General features: G+C 38.9%; 1 protein-coding gene across 1 annotated transcript in view; it reads left to right on the forward strand.

Annotated features, from left to right (window-relative positions):
* The window catches only part of LOC114317346 (uncharacterized), a 231032-nt gene that overhangs the window by 4270 nt on the left and 207119 nt on the right, over window positions 1-19643 (forward strand). The gene's annotated exons all lie outside the window — the stretch shown is intronic.

A 19643-nucleotide genomic window follows, 5' to 3' on the forward strand; every position in this document is an offset into this window, starting at 1 on the left:
TCGTCAATTTGATAAAATATAAACTAATTTGATAAAAATAAATGTCAAAAAAATATTTTTAAATTTTAAAAAATTATTTCCATCCATCAAAGATAAAATTATGTAAAATCGATAAATTTTTTAGACATTTATTTATTTTATCAAATTAATTTTTATTATGTGTTTAGATGATGATCATGTAATGAATGGTTGTTAGGATTTTAATGTGCAATCGGTATATTTAATATACAAAATATTTTTAGTTTTGAATTTTTTGATTTAATAGATTTGTTTAATAATAATATCAAAGTTGTCGTTGTATTTGACTTTTGAAAAAATGGAAACTAATTTAATGAAAATAAAAACAATTACTCATTACATGATCATCATCGAAGCACATAATAAAAATTAATTTAGTTAAAAAAAAATAAATGTCTAAAAGATTTATCCAATTTACATAATTTTATCTTTAGTGGGTAAAAATAATTTTTAAAAATTTTAAAATATTTTTTGACATTTATTTTTTAAATTAGTTTATATTTTATCAAATTGATGATTTTGCTCTTAAAATAAAGCAATAGTATCTTCAATTGTTCTTACTTAAAACAAGATTTAAAATTTAAAATCAAATATGTCACAATTAAAAAATTTAAAGCCTCCGTTTGGCAAGCAAAGAATCAGGCTTTTTTGGCTAAAATAGCCACAAAAAACAAAATAGGCTATTTTAGCCACAAAAAACAAAACATCAAATCTAACCCATAATCATTACAATCCTCTCTCACAAAAAAAATCAAAAAAGTCAAAAAGTCAAAAAGCCCTTCCCAAACCAGGCTAAAATAGCCCAGGCTAAAATAGCCAAAAAGTCAAAAAGCCAACCCACTTCCCAAACGGAAAAGTAACATAACTCTCAAATTATAAAGATGGTTAGGATAATTCGTCCATTACTTGTTGAATTGATGATTTATACGGAGAAACATAAATGATAAACAGACCCGTTATGGCCTAATAATAGGACCAGCTATGCCATGGCTTTCTTTAGAAGTTAGTTTTTTGTTCTTTTTTTTGAGTTTGACTTATATTATCTTTTGTTTTTTAAAAAATAAAAAATAGAATCATTTAGACAAGAATAAAATAAAATAATTTGTTCAAAACTTTAAAAAAAATATAAAAATTTAAAAATAATTCAAAAAAATTAGCCAAAGAAGTGAACTTAAACCTCGGCAATGGGCTCGTCTGAACCAAAAACTTAGGCCCCGTTTGTTTGAGGTTATAGGGAGGGGATTGAGATTACTAATCCCTTGGTATTATTAATAGGGTGTTTGTTTTGAGAGATGGGGAGGGGACTATTAATCCCTTGGTATTAGTAGTCCCCTTGGAAGGGGGATTGGTAAGGAGGAGATAGAGATGGTATTAAAAAAATAGTGAGGGGATTAGAAATTTTTTTATTTTTTTTTATTTTTTATATATTGGGAATTTTTTTTTAAATATTAATGTTTAATTTTTTATATTTTTCTATTTGTTTTATTATTTTATATCAAAATAATTTAACAATTCCTCACTATCAGTCCCCTTACTAACAATCCACTCACTATTAATCCCCTCACTATGAATCTCCTCCATTCTATCTCTGAAAACAAATAGAGCCTTAAGGCCCAAGCCCATGGCTTCAAGTTGAACTTGGCCATATAAACCTAATTTCGGCTTTAATTTGAGCTTTCTTATTAAATTCATAAAACAATAATGAAAAAAATTAGAGCTTGTAACACAAAATCTATTACAATACTTAGAGTAGAATATTGAATCAAGAAAAACAAAAAAAACTTGTAACACAAAATCTTAAAGTGAATTACAATACTTAGAGTACAATATTGAATCAAGAAAAACAAACAATAAACTTTATTTCTTAAAATACATAGTTACATTCATTATGGTTATGTTATTAAATTCTATGCATCTTTAATTTCATAAAAATATAGTCACTACTTTCACAGTTGGAGTGCTAGTACTGGGCTACTTATTTATTTTTATCAATTTTTAATTTCATTATTATGTTTGATTCACAAGACTAATAGTGAAGTATTAATAATCCCAGCCCTACCCCATTACTAATAACCCTACAAATTTGTTGGATTAATTATCCATTGGATTAATAATCCTAAACCAAAATGTTAAAACAAATATAGGATAATTGGACCCACGGATTAATAATCTCAATCCCATACTCTAATCCACCCAATCAAACATGTACAACAAAAAATAAAAATAAAAGTGAGAGAGAGAAAGAGAAATTATATCTATTATTTAATATATATATATATATATATATATGAGGTTAGTACGAACTTCCCATATGGGTCTATGGGCCAGTTCATGAGTCCAGCCCATATATTTAAGGTCCAGATAAAGTGGGTCTGAAAATTGGGCCTTGGCCTATCAGGAAAACATGACAAATCCAACACCTCTCTCTCTCTCTCTCTAAGCCCAAGAATACTTACCTCATTGTGTGCATGAGGTGTTTGTTAAAATGCCAAGCTGAGAATATGTTTGCTATTATAACTTATGTACACCAAGACATTGAATAGTTAAAATGTGAATTCATTGATATGTTATGCTGAAGGGATTTCACGTTGAAACCTTGTTTGGATTATCGATTTGACTTGGTTTTGAAAAGAAAAAATGAGAAGGTTCAAAAATTCAAATTTCAACTATAGCAATCTCGGGTTTTTCTCTTTATGTACAGTATTCCGGACTTGAGTCCATGATTGAGTATTGTTGTCTTATTCTCGTTTCCGTCCTTTTCTATTTGTATTTGAGTTTTGAGTTGTGTTGGGCAAGTTTGAAACAGGTTGATTGAGTTTTGGTCTCTAATCTTGTTGCCCAGATTTTTGATGATCCGCTCGAGCGGGTCTCCTTGCGCTCGAGCGGAGTTTGCATCTTTTCAGCATTTTGTGCGTCTGCAGAGATACTGCAGGAGTGTTTTTCACGCTCGAGCGGGTGTCTAGAGTCTGTAAAAGTACTGGAAGAGTGTATTCTACGCTTGCGCGGGTATCTTTGCACTCGAGCGAGTTGTGCTTTGCTGTTGTGCCTTGGCGCTCGAGCGGGTATATTTGCGCTCGAGTGGGTCTAGTTTTTGTGTCTTACACTCGAGCGTATTACTCTTCGCTCGAGCGGACTATACGTATATCAGATCGCGACTGTGTCATTTTAAATCACTTTTTACACACACACTCTCTCTCTCTCTCTTTAACTTTCCAAAAACCTAATTTGAGAGCTTCTCTCTCCATAATACACCTTCTCTCTACAAATCCATCTAGTTCTAGTGGTCTCCTACCCTAGCCTCTTTCTAAGAAAGGTAGAGCTTGGTGTGGACTACATTTTGATCTGAAAATCTTTGGGTTTGGAATGTCTTGAGTTTCTTCATCTTCTCTATTGGGTCTCATCTCTTGAGGTAGGGATAACTACTCATCTTTATGAACTTTAACATAGATGTTGGGCCTTTTGTATAAATGGTTTGATTTGGGAAGTTAGGATTTGAGATTTGAAATATTGAAAAGAGGGGTTTTGTTCCTTTTGAACTACATATGTGTAGGTGGGTCTTAAAATGAGATTATTGATGTAAAAAGATGATATTTGGACCTTTGGGTCAATGTTGAGAAAATGGGGAGAAAAATCCTAATTTATTGTGATGAATTAATTTGTATAATTGATTTGGGAAAGTTATGGAAATATGAAATTGAGTTGGAAATAATGAAATTGGGTAATTATGAGATTTAATGGCAGAGTTGGATTGATTAATCACTCACCTTTGAAATTGTAGATAATTTATCTGCTTGATAATTTATTATCTGTTTAGAAATAAATGTTTTGGGCTATCGGTGGAGGATAGTCTTGATTGTTATAGACACTGCATGATGATTAGGTGAATTAAAACTAATCATATGAGTATGTCATTCAATATGACAGATGGAATAACACATTGAATATGTGCTTTGCTTGATCATTGTATATGTATGTTGTTTGGGAGAAGATAGGGGATGTACTCCACGGTTTGGGAGAAGATAGGGGATGTACTCCACGATTTGGGAGAGATAGGGGATGGATTCCTAAACCGGATTTGGGAGGTGTTAGGTTTTTTCTTGGCAATCCCGTTTGAACAAAACTCCTTTCAGTTGTACTTAATTTCGCACTTTTTATTTCAGTGAGGCTATGAGTGTTTAAATACGAATCCAACCCGAATTGTGCCTTGCAGAGAAGTTTGTGATGTTAATACTTTCAAGATTGCCACTTCGCTGATTATGACAGGGATCAAACGAAGGTTGTGTCTGGCAAAAAACCTGAAAGAGATGAATGTACGCTCGAGCGAAGGGTGTGTGGCTCGAGCGAAGCCAATTATGGAAAACACGCGTTTTTGGTTCCTCGTTCGAGCGAGAGAGTCTTCGCTCGAGCGAGCATCGCGATTCAGATTTCTATAAGTACGTGTTTCTGTCAGATTTTAGAATTACTTTTTCAGATCTTCTTCTTGGGTTCTAGGGTTTATATCTGGGGATATTTTGCTAGTTTTCTTTGATGTTTTGATTGAGTATTCAACTCATGGTTTAAAAAGTTTACATCAAAGAATTGTTTGTTTAATTCTATACAAAAGAGAGAGTTGTTCTTCGGTGGATTCTAAAGAATACGAGCCTAAAGTTTTGGTGGATTCTGGAGTGGCTCATCGTCAAGACAATTCCAAGGTGAAAACAGGGTTGGAAGAGGCACATAGAGGTTGGTTCAATTCGAGTGTGGATTCGCTAGGTAATTGAGAGTATACCTGTGTAATTCCTTTATATCTTCTTAATAGATTGTTTTGTGGCTGTTGCCCGTGGTTTTTTATCACAATTGGAGGTGTCCAATTGTGATTTTTTCACGTAAAATCGTTGTGTCGATTTGTCTTGATTGTTTGATTAGGATTGTTATATACTGCTTAAAATTGATACATAATCATAAATCAACATCTAGGGGATTTCTAGATTTTTCAATTGGTATTAAAGCAGGTCGTTCTATTTTTTTTTAAAAAAAATATTCTTTTAGAACGAGATCTTGTTTGATTTGTGATAATGGATTCAATTCATGAGGGAAATTCTATGGTTCGACCATCCCTACTTAACGGATCCAATTATTCTTTTTTGAAAGCTCGGATGAGATCGTTTTTGAAATCTATAGATGAAAAAGTTTAGCAATCTGTCATGAATGGGTAGACCGAACCAATAATTACCGTTGATGGAGTAATTTTTCCCAAACCAATTGATAAGTGGGACACAATTGATTACCAAAATAGTAACTGGAATAGTAAAGCTATCAATTCTCTCTTTTGCGCTGTCACACCTGAAGAGTTTAGTCGTATTTGTAATTGTAAAGTCGCAAAAGAGACTTGGGATATCTTACAAACTATTCATGAGGGCACTCCTTCTGTGAAACGCTCAAAACTTCAAAGGCTCACATCTAGTTTCGAAAACCTTTTAATGAAAGATAGTGAGACCTTTGATGAATTTTATGCGAAGTTGAGTGACATTGTAAATTCCAGTTTCAATTTACGTGAAAAAATACCAGAATCCAAAGTTGTGGGAAAAATTTTGAGATCCTTGCCTGATCGGTTCCAACCAAAAGTTATGGCTATTGAGGAGGCTCAAAATGTTGACAACCTCAAGCTGGATCACTTGGTTGGAAATCTCCAAACTTATGAAGCACATAGGAATTTCAAAAAGAAACAAAAAGATACTATTGCTTATAGAAGTGCTCATAGAGTTGAAGAGGATTCTGATGAGGATTGTAAGATAGATTCCAAGATTACGGCTGCTTTTGTTAAACAATTTAAAAAATCTTTTTGAAAAAGAATCCTAAACTTTTGGAATCTACTCATACTCATAAATCTAAAGGCAAAGATAAACTCAAAATTAATCCTATAGCCAAGAAAGAGAAATGAAAGATACAAGGGAACTCTGAAAGAGTCTAATGCTATGAATGCCAAGGATTTGGCCACTTTGCTTCAGAATGCCCCACTCGTTTAAAGAAGAAGAAAGCCCTCGCCATCACTTGGGATGATGAATCAGAATTTGATGAAGATGAAAGTGACAACGAAGATCAAGGCGAAGAGGGACATAAACAATTCCTTGTTTTTATGGCGGCTTCCGAAACTGAAGGACGAACAGAGTATCCGAAGAGCCCGGTTGAGAATGCCACTGATGATGAATCCTTAGGAAGTGATGATAAAGAGCTTGCGCAAGCTTATGAAAAGTTATATAAGGAATCTCTTAAGTTATCCAAATTGAATGACAAACTCACTATGAAACTCAAAGCATGTGAAAGTGAGAATGTCAAACTAAAGGAGGAGATTTCCGAGGCTAGGAGTGATGCCATCAAGATAGCTAATGATCAACAAGCTCTTTGTGCAAAACTCTTGACTTGTGAGACCGAAATGAATGAGCTACAGCAAATCTATGCAACAAATGAAGAAAAGATTGAAACTCTCGAGATGTCTCAAGTTTCTTTGGAAGAACTAATGATCAAGAAAGAGGAAGAACTCAAGTGTGCTATGGCTACCATTGGTCTTTGGAACAAAGGATCAAAGACTTTGGAGGATATCATTGGGTCTCAAAAAATCTGTTCCGACAAGAGTGGCATTGGCTTTGCTGATAACAAAGAGCAAAAACAGAGTGCATCTACATCTCATGATACAAGAACTCAAGGAAAGGGAGAACAAAAAATTCAACATAAGGATGGACTTCTCAAACTTTCTAGAGTTGGTAAGATAAAAGAAAAGAAGGTACACCCAGTACACCCTGTTTTTATTTGTCATCATTGTGGTATGCATGGTCATATTCGCCCTTGTTGTTATAAGTTGCATGGGAAAGTGTCTCATAGAGATGGAAGAAATTCCAACATCTCGTGGGGTAGGAGACACTTCATTGGTGGTAATGAGGTTAAGGATCATTTTAGACCTCGTTATTTTGATGTGCTTGAGACCAAATAGGGAGCGAGTTTGTATTTTCCCAGACCTAGAAATAGAAAGTTAGAAACCACGTCGAGACGGGTTCCCATTGAAAAGGAAGGGAACCACAACGTCAAGACACCACCCAAGAACCGCAATTCTCATAACTTTGTTCATACTAAAGCGGTTTGGGTGAGAAACTTGACTTGCGTTAATTTGTTTATTTGTTTTAGCTTTTGGGTGTCTGTGTGTTTTTTTTTAATGAAAAAAAAATGTGTGCTTGTTTGTTTTTTTTTTTTTTGTCTTGCTTTGGTTAAGAAAAAAAATAAAAAAATTCCAAAAAGATTTTATTAGTATGGTTTTGCAAGCTTAAAATTTTCGAGTGGTCCTTGGTGCATATTGGAATTGATAAGAATATCCATTACATGTTAATATGCGTGTGCTTCCTGTGGTCATTACTCATTTTGGAGTGTGTGTTTTTTGATTAGTATGTCTCATTCTGTACACATTATTAGATTAGCAAATATCGAAGTCTTTCGCCTTAGTGATTATTTTTTTCTATTGACTTCTGGCATTGTATCTTTTGTTTTTTTAGAGAAATTGACCTATACTACCATATCATGGGTGATGTTGAGTCTCTTAACCACCTTCCATCTTTTTGCATGTCCACAGCTTTCCCCTCTATTCTTTGTAGTCCAGCCATGAGGAAAAAGCTACCTCAGAGTCACCAACCAGGCCATCCTTATTATATTCATGCTTCTCTGGTTCGGTTTCCATACTCTTGAGCGTGTCAGCCACCAATGAGTGTGCAAAAGAAAGAAAAAAAAAGTGCAAAAAAAAAAAATGTGCAAAAGAAAAAAAAAGAAAAAGATGTGAAAAAAAAAAGAAAAAAAATAAAGGATTCATTGATTGAGAGGGAGCCTCCATTTTTACTCACCAAATACCCCTTGATTGCTAGTGGTTTGACTTTCCGTAGTTGTGCTTAGATTCTCTTGTTAGAGGTCCAGCTATCAGATCACTACTAGGATTTGAATCTTGTGTTTGTCGAACTCCAAGAGTCACACACACACTTTTATCATGGGAACTATGCTTTTCACATGTGGCATCACTTTCTTTCTTGAGGAATCTTCTACAGACTCTGCATACTGTGTTTACTAGTAATTGTACTTCTTGGATAGTCTTGTGTGTTTTAAGGTTCTTATCTGAAATTCCTTGCTTGCTCCACCATATTATTTTTGTCGTTTTCTTCTTGTTCATTGTTTTTAGTGAAGGGGAGTTTGGTTTATCATTACAAGAGTTTGTTAGCATGAACACTTTGATTTGTTTGGTAAGGGAGATTGGCTAGTTGTTTTGCATGTTGCCATGCATTGTTTGCTAATTATTTCCTTCTTGCATGTTCCTGGTATTTACATCATCATATCATTGCTTGTGTGGTTTATGATTTTGCTTTTGTTGTTTGAGAGTTGTTTTTCATGAGTCTTAGTTTTCATCTATTCATGTTTTTTATCTCATGTTTTAAGATAATCGTGTCATATGTCTATTGCTTTTTCATATACTCTTGTGGGACTAATAGTTGTTTTGGAGATTGTGGCACTAATAGTTGTTTTGCAGATCATGACCTTGAGAAAGAAGTTTGTTTTTGTTGGCTGTAATGGGTTGGGGTGTTTAGGATTTTATTTGTTAGGTGTGTTTTGTCACGACATTGCCAAAGGGGGAGATTGTTAGGTTTTTTCTTGGCAATCCCGTTTGAACAAAACTCCTTTCAGTTGTACTTAATTTCGCACTTTTTATTTCAGTGAGGCTATGAGTGTTGAGATACGAATCCAACTCGAATTGTGCCTTGCAGAGAAGTTTGTGATGTTAATGCTTTCAAGATTGCCACTTCGCTGATTATGACGGGGATCGAGCGAAGGTTGTGTCTGGCAAAAAACCTAAAAGAAATGAATGTACGCTCGAGCGAAGGGTGTGTGGCTCGAGCAAAGCCACTTATGGAAAACACGCGTTTTTGGTTCCTCGCTCGAGCGAGAGAGTCTTTGCTCGAGCGAGCATCGCGATTCAAATTTCTATAAGTATGTGTTTCTGTCAGATTTTAGGATTACTTCTCCAGATCTTCTTCTTGGGTTCTAGGGTTTATATCTAGGGATATTTTGCTAGTTTTCTTTGATATTTTGATTGAGCATTCAACTCATGGTTTAAAAAGTTTACATCAAAAAATTGTTTGTTTAATTCTATACAAAAGAGAGAGTTGTTCTTCGGTGGATTCTGAAGAATACGAGCCTGAAAGTTTGGTGGATTCTGGAGTGGCTCATCGTCAAGACAATTCCGAGGTGAAGACGGGATTGGATGAGGCACATAAAGGTTAGTTCAATTCGGGCGTGGATTCGCTAGGTAATTGAGAGTATACCTGTGTAATTCCTTTATATCTTCTTAGTGGATTGTTTTGTGGCTGTTGCCTGTGATTTTTTATCACAATTGGAGGTGTCCAATTGTGGTTTTTCCACGTAAAATTGTTGTGTCGATTTGTCTTGATTGTTTGATTAGGATTGTTATATACTGCTTAAAATTGATACATAATCACAAATCAACATCTAGGGGATTTCTAGATTTTTCAGGAGGAGATAGGGGATGGACTCCAGTGATAACTAAGTTGGCCGGAGTATCCAGGGTGAAAGTCCTGAAATCCTAATTACGTTTGCATAACGTAGATGAATTGAAGTATTGAAATGATCATAATATGAGTTGTAGGCCCATTTGAAATGGAATTGTTGAAGTATTGTTAATATGAGTTGTAGGCTTATTATGAACTGTCTGGCTGAATAGGGAACCATATTTATGAATTGGTTTGGATAGTGAAATGGAAAAAGATTTTTGTTTGTTTATATGAGTTAAACATTTATCAAATTCCAATATTTTAGTTATTGCTCATATTATGTTTAGCATATCTCTACTGGGCGTTGGCTCACCCTATATGGGATATTATTTTCAGGTTCAGGTGGGATGCCGCCTCCAAAGATGTAGCTTGGGAGGTTGCAGAAGCTGAAGGCTTATTTTTGTGATTCTTTTGTGTATATTACATGTAAATTTAAGCCTAGGGCTTAATGTGTTTAGAGTTAGAACTCTCCATTTTTGTAACCAAGTGTTGGCTTAAAAAGTTCTAAACCCGTAGGGCATTTACTTTTGTTGTCAACATGTAATGCTTTTGAACTGAATACTCTAATGAATATAACATGCTTTATTCTCTTGTGTCTATGAGTATTATGAATGTTGGGTTTATATGTATTATTTTGAAGGCGTTACATCAACTCAAATTCATAATCTCAATACGACTCTTAAGGTTTGGGGTTTAACATTTCACTTATCTTTTCATTTTCTTTTCTAAATTTTTATCAAAATTCATGATTTAAACACAGTGTTACACGTTTGAATTGTAGATTTAGTAAGGGATTTAGATAGAGAAAGAAAAAGACGAGTGAAATATAAATAAAATATAATTTTTTTTATATTTTAATTTTCTCGTATTTTTATTTCTCTTTCTTTTTTTTAAATTTCTATTCAAATTCATAATTCAGACCCAACATTTTAAAGAGTTTGATAAATGCATTTCAGAAGCCGGCCGACAAACTTTTATTTGATAAAAGTTCCCAAAATCTGGTTCAAATCAAGCCAAGATGGAAGTTGGTTTTCACAAATTTAGAGAACTTAGGTTTCGTTTGAGGAGTAATTATTTTAGCTAAAAAGTTAAAAAGTCATTATTGTCAAATCACTTTCTCTATTTTTTTTGTAAATCTTTTCATAAAAAATCAAAAAATTATTAAAATAATTTATTCCCAAATGAGGCCTTAATGAAAATGGACCTGGTCCATTTTTTAGATTTCCCAAACCAACTATATAATGAACTAAATTGTTTTTCATTCTCAATTTTAAGAAATGATGACTATAATTTCCCTCTTATTTAAACATTGTCTTATTCGTTTCATCTTTATGAAATTCTTCTCAAAAGTTTTGTTCATAAAAAATATTGATCTCATTAGTTCCAAATTCTTAAGTTATATCAGATTGCTTCTATAATCTTTGAAAATATAGAGGTATATTTGGGTTGATATCAGTACTGTGGGGATGTATTTTCTGAATACCAACACGTGGCAAGGTGACGTCGTCGTGTCAGCCGAGGTGCTACGTGCCCTGGACGTAACACCGAGGTTATCTCGGCTAGGCCGAGGTTTCCTCCGAAGATATCGGAATCCGAAGATAAGCGGATAATGGATAAGAGGCAAGAATCCCAAAGTAAAGAGAAGACTTTGCTAAGATAAGGATAAAGCTCTTAGGGAGTTTATCTTTATCTTTTGAGAAATCCAAAGTAAGCACTGAATGGGAGTCCATAGAAGTCGTGCTTCTAGTGGAACTAGGATTGAGTTGGCCATAAAAGAGAGGCACCCCCATGGGTCTAAGGTACGCAGTTTTATGCACAATCTTGTGAGTTTAGCACTTGATTATCTTTGAGAGATATACTGACTTGATCGTCAGAGTGCCCCCGGGTAGAAGAGCCACCGCCGGAGCCTTTTCTTTCTGTTACAGGTTTGCTGAAGCCATCTATTCTGCCGGTGCTCTCCAGCTGATTACTAGGCAGGCAGTGTGGTCAGAAAATTACCCACACAATTTGGCGCCGTCTGTGGGAATCTTAGAAGAATAGATGGCCAGTAACGGACAGAAGGAAAACATTGGGGGCGACACTCCTGCTGGGAGTGGCAGTCCAATTGATCTTGATGTTGAAGGAGACAACCATAATGCAGAAACTCATGACCAGGGCCACATCGAAAATGACATCGGCCAGGAGGGCAACACTTCGAAGAAGACAGACCAAGGCAAGTATTATAACGAAGATAACCTTCAGGTATGGAGGGATAGGTGCCTACGGAGGGATGAGGAAGTAAAAGACTTGGCGAACAAGTTGGTAGACCTGCAGTCAGTGGTCAACTTCATGATGCAGAACAATGTTATGCAGCCACCATACCCGCTGCAAGATACGCCGATGCCAGAAATTAATACCCAGAAGGGAGGAAGGAAAACAATCCCCGAAGCCCCTCAGCACTCCAGGAGCGGAAGGCACTCTCACCGACCTTCCAGGGAAGTCGGACGAGAGGAGCCAAGGCAAGAAGAGTCCCGAAGGACACATCACATGAAGGATCCGGGGCCCAAAGAACATCGGCATGTTCAAGGGCAAACACTTTGCTTTGACACAACCCATGGGGAAAGATCGAAACGGACCCACCACGAGGCCAAAAGTAGTGTACCAAAAAGATTGAAGTCCAGAGATAGCCGAGCTCCAGGAAGGAGTAAAGAAGACTTGAGGGATTACCTCAAAAGGAAGCAACAAAATGTTGAAGCCGAGGTAACTTCCCCAGTTAAGCCGAGGACACCATTCTCGGTGGAACTAGACAAATTTGAAGCGCCAAAGAGATTCAGTATGCCGAGGTTCCAAATTTATGATGGTAAGTCAGATCCCAACTTTCATGTTGGACTATACCTGAATTCAATGGCATTATGTAGTGGGAACGAGCCGTTACTCTGCAAAGTATTCCCCTCATCTTTTGGGGAAATTGCATCCGATTGGTTCTATAAACTACCGAAGGGAAGCGTAAAGACGTGGGAAGGCCTAGCCGAGATGTTTGTGGCCAGGTTTGTAACGAATAAACTACAGCCCTTGAGGGTCGACGCCCTGATGGCTTTAAGAATCACCAAGGAAAAAGGCCTTAGGGCCTACGCGAAGAGATACTACGAGGTGTTCAATCGAATACCCGAATGTAACCAAGAAGTGGCAGTCGTGTCTTTCAAGAACGGCCTGAAAGATGACTGCCCACTACGGAAGTCTTTGGCAAAAACATTGCCAAAAAGCATGGAAGAACTCATGGCGAGAATCGAAAAGTACGCCAAAGCCGAGGAAGATACGTCGGGAAACAAAGAGATGAAGCAAGAGAAGGGAAACGGCTCGCCGATGTGAGGCCGAGGCAACAACAGGCCGACCAAACAAGAAACAGAATTGAAGGGTAAACAGGCAGTGACGACGGTGTTCCGAATCCCTATCCATAAAGTCCTGGATCAAATACGAAATCAACCCTATTTCAGGGCACCGGCAAGAGCACCAGGGGAATTTATGAAAAGAAACGTCGATAGGCGCTGTGCTTACCACAATGAAGAAGGACATCCAACTCAGGGTTGTAGAGCCTTAAAAGCACACTTAGAAGACCTGGTAAGACAAGGCCACCTGAGGGACCTGGTCGATGAAGCCAGGATAAGGGAAGAACAGGCAAGATTGCCTTAAGCACCAGAAGCACCGCCACCTCCAGCACAGCAACCACAGGCAGGAGGACCACGGGTGGTTAATGTAATCCACTCAAAAATGAACGAAAGCGACATACGGGGAGAAACCCAAAGAGTAAAACACCTGCAGCACGTGAACCAGGTCGGACACAAAAGACCTCGGCCTGAAGAGTGTCGAGGACCGATGATAGCCTTCACTGAAGCTGACCTAGAGATGGTCCAGCATCCGCACAACGATGCCTTGGTAGTATCCTTCCAGGTTGGGGAGTACCAAGTGAAGCGCATCCTGATTGATCAAGGCAGCTCTTGCGACATCATGTATGTCAGATGTTACAAGGAGCTGGGCCTTCATCCTGACGACCTGGAACAATCCAGCAACCCTATGGTCGGCTTTAATGGAACGCCGACGTGGCCACTGGGTGCAGCAAATGTGGAAGTACAAGTTGGTACTAAGAAGATCAAGACAGAATTTATGGTGATTGACACACCCTCGCCATATAACATCATCTTGGGAAGGCCATGGTTGCATGCAATGGGGGTAGTTCCCTCAACGTTGCATCAACTACTGCGGTTCCCAACAGAGCATGGGATTGAAGAAATCAGAGGAGATCAACTGCAGGCAAAAAATTGCTCCATGGCAGCAATGAAGTCTACCTGCTGCGTACGAGAGCCAAAGAAGGCAGAAATTGAAGATGAGGACGTGGAAGCCCTAGAAGACGTCGGCAAAGAACCAGCCGAGAAGAGCGAAGAGGCGCTAAAGAAAATCCTCGTCCAGGATGGGGATGAAGAACGCTTCTTTTTTCTCGGTTCAGGCTTAGCCGAAGAAGAGGAGAAAGAGTTGGAAACTTTTCTAAGAGCCAACATTGAGGTGTTTGCCTGGACACCTTACGAAATGCCTGGCATTGACCCCGAGGTCACTTGCCACAGACTGAATGTCGACAGGTCGGCAAAACCTGTGATTCAACGAGCCAGAAGACCGACGTTGATGCACGTCGAAGCAGTAGAAGAAGAAGTAGACAGACTTCTGGAGGCCAGGGCCATCCGAGAAGTTCACTACCCGACATGGCTGTCCAACACAGTAGTGGTGAAGAAGAAGAACGGCAAATGGAGGGTCTGTGTAAACTTTACCAGCCTCAGCAAAGCCTGCCCCAAAGACAGCTTTCCTCTGCCCAAGATTGACCAGCTAGTAGATGCTACTTCAGGACATGAAATGATGAGTTGTCTGGATGCATACAGGGGTACCACCAGATTGCCATGTACCCTCCAGACGAGGAGAAGACTGCGTTCATCACCCCTAAAGGCCTGTATTGTTACAAGGTAATGCCTTTTGGGTTGAAAAACGCAAGAGCAACTTACCAAAGGTTAGTAACAAAGATGTTCAAGCACCTGATTGGCAAAACGGTAGAAGTCTACATCGATGACATGGTCGTGAAGACCAAAGAATCTAAGGGTCATCTTGCCGACCTAAAAGAGGTCTTTGATATACTCAAAACATACCGGCTCTGACTCAACGCATCAAAGTGCGCGTTTGGAGTTCGATCAGGTAAGTTTTTAGGGTATTTGGTAACAAGAAAGGGCATTGAGGCCAGCCCAGACCAAATCAAGGCCATCCTAGAGCTAAAGAGCCCAACGTCGGCAAAACAGGTTCAGATGCTTACTGGAAGGGCCGCAGCCCTAAACAGATTCATCAGCAGAAGCTCAGATAAGTACAGACCCTTCTTCAACCTGGTGAAAAAAGCCACAGACTTTCTGTGGACAGAAGAATGCGAAGCCGCTTTGACCGACCTGAAGAAGTACTTGACCACAACTCCGGTTCTTTCCAATCCAGAACTAGGGGAAGAACTGTTTTTGTACTTGGCAGTTTCAGAACACGCAGTCAGTGCAGTACTAATCTGAGAAGAAAAAGGGGAGCAAAAGGCTGTTTACTATGTAAGCAAAATCTTGGCCAATGCAGAAACAAGGTATCTACCACTGGAGAAATTAATGCTAGCCTTAGTAATGGCTTCAAAGAAGTTGAACCATTACTTTCAGGCACACAAGATTATGGTCCTAACAGAGCATCCACTGAAGCCCTTGTTGCAACTAGGAGACTTAACAAGAAGGATAGCAAGATGGGCAGTAGCCTTGGGCCAGTATGACCTGGAGTTCAGGCCGAGAACATCAATTAAAGGCCAAGTTTTGGCCGACTTCGTGGCCGAATTCACGCCAGAATCCATCGAACATTGGGCTCTGTTGAGCCAAGATGAACGATGTTCAAGCAAACAAGGAGAAGCCCAGCCTAAGGCAAAAGAGCAAAGGAAGGAAAAACTCAGACCCTGCAGCATCTACATCGGCGACTCATTCAGACTATTTGTCGATGGAAGTTCAAGCCAACAAGGAGCGGGAGCAGGAGTACTACTGATATCACCAGATAATAGAACAGTCCATCCGTTTGGGGTTCAAGGCCTCAAACAATGAAGCAGAATACGAAGCATTAATTGCAGGGCTAAAACTGGCAGTAGTAGTAGAAGCACATGAGGTAATAGTTTTTTGTGATTCACAGCTTATTGTTAATCAGTCAACAGGAGAATTTGTAGGTAGAGACGAAAGGATGTCGGCATATGCAAAAGAGGTCATCAGATTGGCAGCCCTATTTCAGAACTGCCGACTACTCCAAGTTAGCCGAGATGACAACACCCACGCCGACGCGTTGGCTAACCTGGCAAGTTCAATGCAGACTGGAAAAATAAGAACAATTATGATCGACTATATGTCGGGCCCGAGCATAGAACCAGAGAGCACAGAGCAGGAAGCAATGTGTGTGGACATGGGGCCAAGCTGGATGGATGTAATTGTTACATTCCTGAAAGAAGGAAAGCTGCCGGAAGATCGTAAGGAGGCACACAAAGTCAGATTGAAATCAGCAAGATTCAGTCTGACAGAAAATGGACACCTTTACAGAAGGTCCTTCACTGGACCACTTTTAAGGTGCGTATATCCTTTGCAGGTTGAAGATTTCCTATATGAAATTCATGAAGGAATTTGTGGAAGCCATACTGGGGCAGATCATTAGCCCACAGGGCCATTACCCAGGGGTATTGTGGCCCTACATGCAAAAGGATGCTGAAGCCTACGTGAAGAAGTGTGAACAATGCCAAAAGTTTGCACCTTTGATACATCAGCCAGCTGCTGACCTAAACCCAGTATCCAACCCTTGGCCGTTTGCCCAATGGGGCATGGATCTTCTTGGGCAACTTCCCCAGGCAACTGGGCAGAGAAAATACTTGCTGGTGGCAACAGATTACTTTACGAAGTGGATAGAGGCAAAACCTCTTGCCAAAATCCGAGATGTGGACGTCAAGAACTTTATATGGAGAAACATCATCACCAGATTTGGCATTCCAAGAGCAATAGTTGCCGACAACGGAACGCAGTTTGACAGCAAACTCATTAAGAACTTTTGTGCGAAATTCAAGATCAAGAATTACTTTTCAACACCAAGTTTTCCCCAAAGTAATGGGCAAGCAGAAGCATCCAACAAAGTAATTTTGGATGGAATAAAGAAGAGGCTACAGGCAGCAAAAGGAAAGTGGGTAGACAAATTGCCCAACGTGCCTTGGGCGTATCGAACTACGCCGAGAAGATCCACAGGGAAATCCCCCTTTGCCATGGCTTATAGCACAGAAGCAGTCATTCCATTGGAGATCGGCATCCCAGGGATCAGAACCCAGGGAGTAGAGAATGGCACCAATGACATACTCTTAGCCCGAGATCTGGATCTTTTGGAAGAACGAAGAGAGAAAGCTGCAATTCAGCTCGCAGTATACCAGCAACAACTTGCCAGAGCTTACAACAAAAAGGTCAATCCAAGAGATTTTCAAATCGGCGACCTAGTCCTGAGAAAAGTCGTCGGCAACAAAAAGGATCCCAGAGAGGGCAAGCTTGGCCCAAACTGGGAAGGACCCTACAGAATTACTTCGGTATTAGGCAATGGAGCTTATCGGCTTGAAGATAACGAGGGCAAAGCACTGCCAAGACCTTGGAACACTTGTAATTTGAAATTCTTCTATCATTAGATGTACATTATTTTTGGCCGAAGTCATCAATAAAATCTTTCCCTTTTCTTTAAACACATATGATTGATAAAGTTACATATTGGTGTTTTTGGAGACATGAATAATGAGAACCCAAGTAGAACTCAGGTTCACATTGGGGGCAGAGAGAAGACAGAGACACTTAATTCACTTGTTGAAATTTGTAGCAATTTACAAGTTGAATTTAAGCTGAGATAGTTCCTTATCTTCACTTGTTGAAATTTGTAGTAATTTATAAGTTGAAGTTAAGCTGAGATGGTTCCTTATCTTCACTTGTTGAAATTTGTAGCAATTTACAAGTTGAAGTTAAGCTGATTCCTTATCTTCACTTGTTGAAATTTGTAGCAATTTATAAGTTGAAGTTAAGCTAATTCCTTATCTTCACTTGTTGAAATTTGTAGCAATTTACAAGTTGAAGTTAAGCTGAGATGATTCCTTATCTTCACTTGTTGAAATTTGTAGCAATTTACAAGTTGAAGTTAAGCTGATTCCTTATCTTCACTTGTTGAAATTTGTAGCAATTTACAAGTTGAAATTAAGCTGCAATTTACAAGTTGAAGTGAAGCGAGGTTATTGCATAAACCCTTATAGCAATCTACAGGTTGGCTAAACCTAAAGAAGATGCTTAACACTTGTTGAAATTTGTAGCAATTTACAAGATGACGTTAAGCCGACATATGATCATCTGTTGAAATTTGCAGCAATTTACAGGTTGAAATAAAAGCTAAGTATACTGTTTAAACACTTGTTGAAATTTGTAGCAATTTACAAGTAGATCATTGATTAGCACTTGTTATAACTTGAGAAATGTTTACAAAGATAGCATTGAATAGTATATACTTGTTTGAAATTCATGAAAAGTTTGCAGGTCTGTATCTTGCCGAAGTAAAGCTTGTAGTTACTATACCCGAGGTCTTTAACCTCGAGAAGATTGCACAAAGGAGGCAAAGTATGAAAGGCATGCCAAATATTCTAAGTATAGAACCATACAAAAGCAATCAAGAAAAAATAAAGACTGAAGCATTTAGAGAAAAACAGTTGCAGTTGTGTACAAAGAAGGCACTACGGCCTAACCAAAAGCAAATTGCTTGGCAGTGACAAAGATAGGCACATTGGCCACAAAAGGAAGCTTACATTGTCCAGAAAACAGAAAAGTAAAAAAGTTCAAACAAAGAAAGACATCGGAGTCAGGCTCCTTCAGCATCAACAGCTGGATGAGCTGGAACCTCGGAGGATTCTGGTGGAACCACCTCGGCCATCTTTTCCACCGCCAACTCGGCGACAATTTCGGCAAGTGTTTGATCAAGACTTCTATCGACTGGAGGAACATCAGATGATGCTTGCTCATGAGTGGTCTCCTTGATAACCTCTTCATCCTTCTCATGAGTCAAGTCTAGGACTTGATCATCTTGAGGAGGGGACTTGGTCTCACTAGCATCTTTGGGCTTCCTTACCAAAGCCTTATCATCATCCTTATCCTCATCCTCAGATTCAGACTTAGATTCATCTTCAGCTTGGCTTGGCGGTGGAGGTGGAGCAAATGGAAGATGAATAGCGTCGGCTTGGCGCAGTGGTGAATTGTCAGGAAGATTAAGTTTCTTTGCAAGGGCCATCCAACCAAGAGAGAAGCCCCTGTTGCACGCCTTCCTAACTTGTAGTTTGTATTCCTCTGTAACGTCGGCCATTCCTTGAGCATAGGCCTTTTCGTCGGCCTCTTTGATTTCGGCGTCTTTAGTAGATAAGGCCTCTTGAAGTTCCTTTTCGGCTTGGGCCTTTTTGTCCTCAGCCTCTCTCTTTTCGGCCTCGGCAACCTTCTTAATAGCCTCTGCAGATTCGGCCTTTTCTTCGGCTAGAGTTTGGGCTTTGGTGGCAGCCTCAGCCTGGTCTTCAAGCTTCTTCATCTTTGTCAGAAAAGTTTCGTTTTCCTTTTTTAGGGCAGAAACCTCTCGCCTCATATTGGCTAACTTCTTCCTTGTTTCAAAAGCTTGCATGGAGAGAGAATGGGCATGCTGAATGGCCTGAAAGAACCCAAGGGAAAAGTTATTACACAAACTTTACAAATATAGAAAAAGAGGCAGAAAGGCAAGTTGCCAAATGGGGGAACTTACTTGAACAGAATGTTGGAGCATGAGAGCGTAGTTCTCGTACTCGCTCATCTTGGCATTCCGCTCAAGATCGCCAGGAAGGAGAACAGCAGTACTAAATGCCACGCCGACATTGATGTCATCGGCACTGTCACAGGCTAGAACAGGCTTATCTTCCAGGGTGATTTCAGGCACCCAGGGGACTCTTGGTATTTTGGAACCCGA

Source organism: Camellia sinensis, chromosome 7, assembly GCF_055761805.1.
Source record: "Camellia sinensis isolate YWXY chromosome 7, ASM5576180v1, whole genome shotgun sequence".
Classification (NCBI taxonomy): Eukaryota; Viridiplantae; Streptophyta; class Magnoliopsida; order Ericales; family Theaceae; genus Camellia; species Camellia sinensis.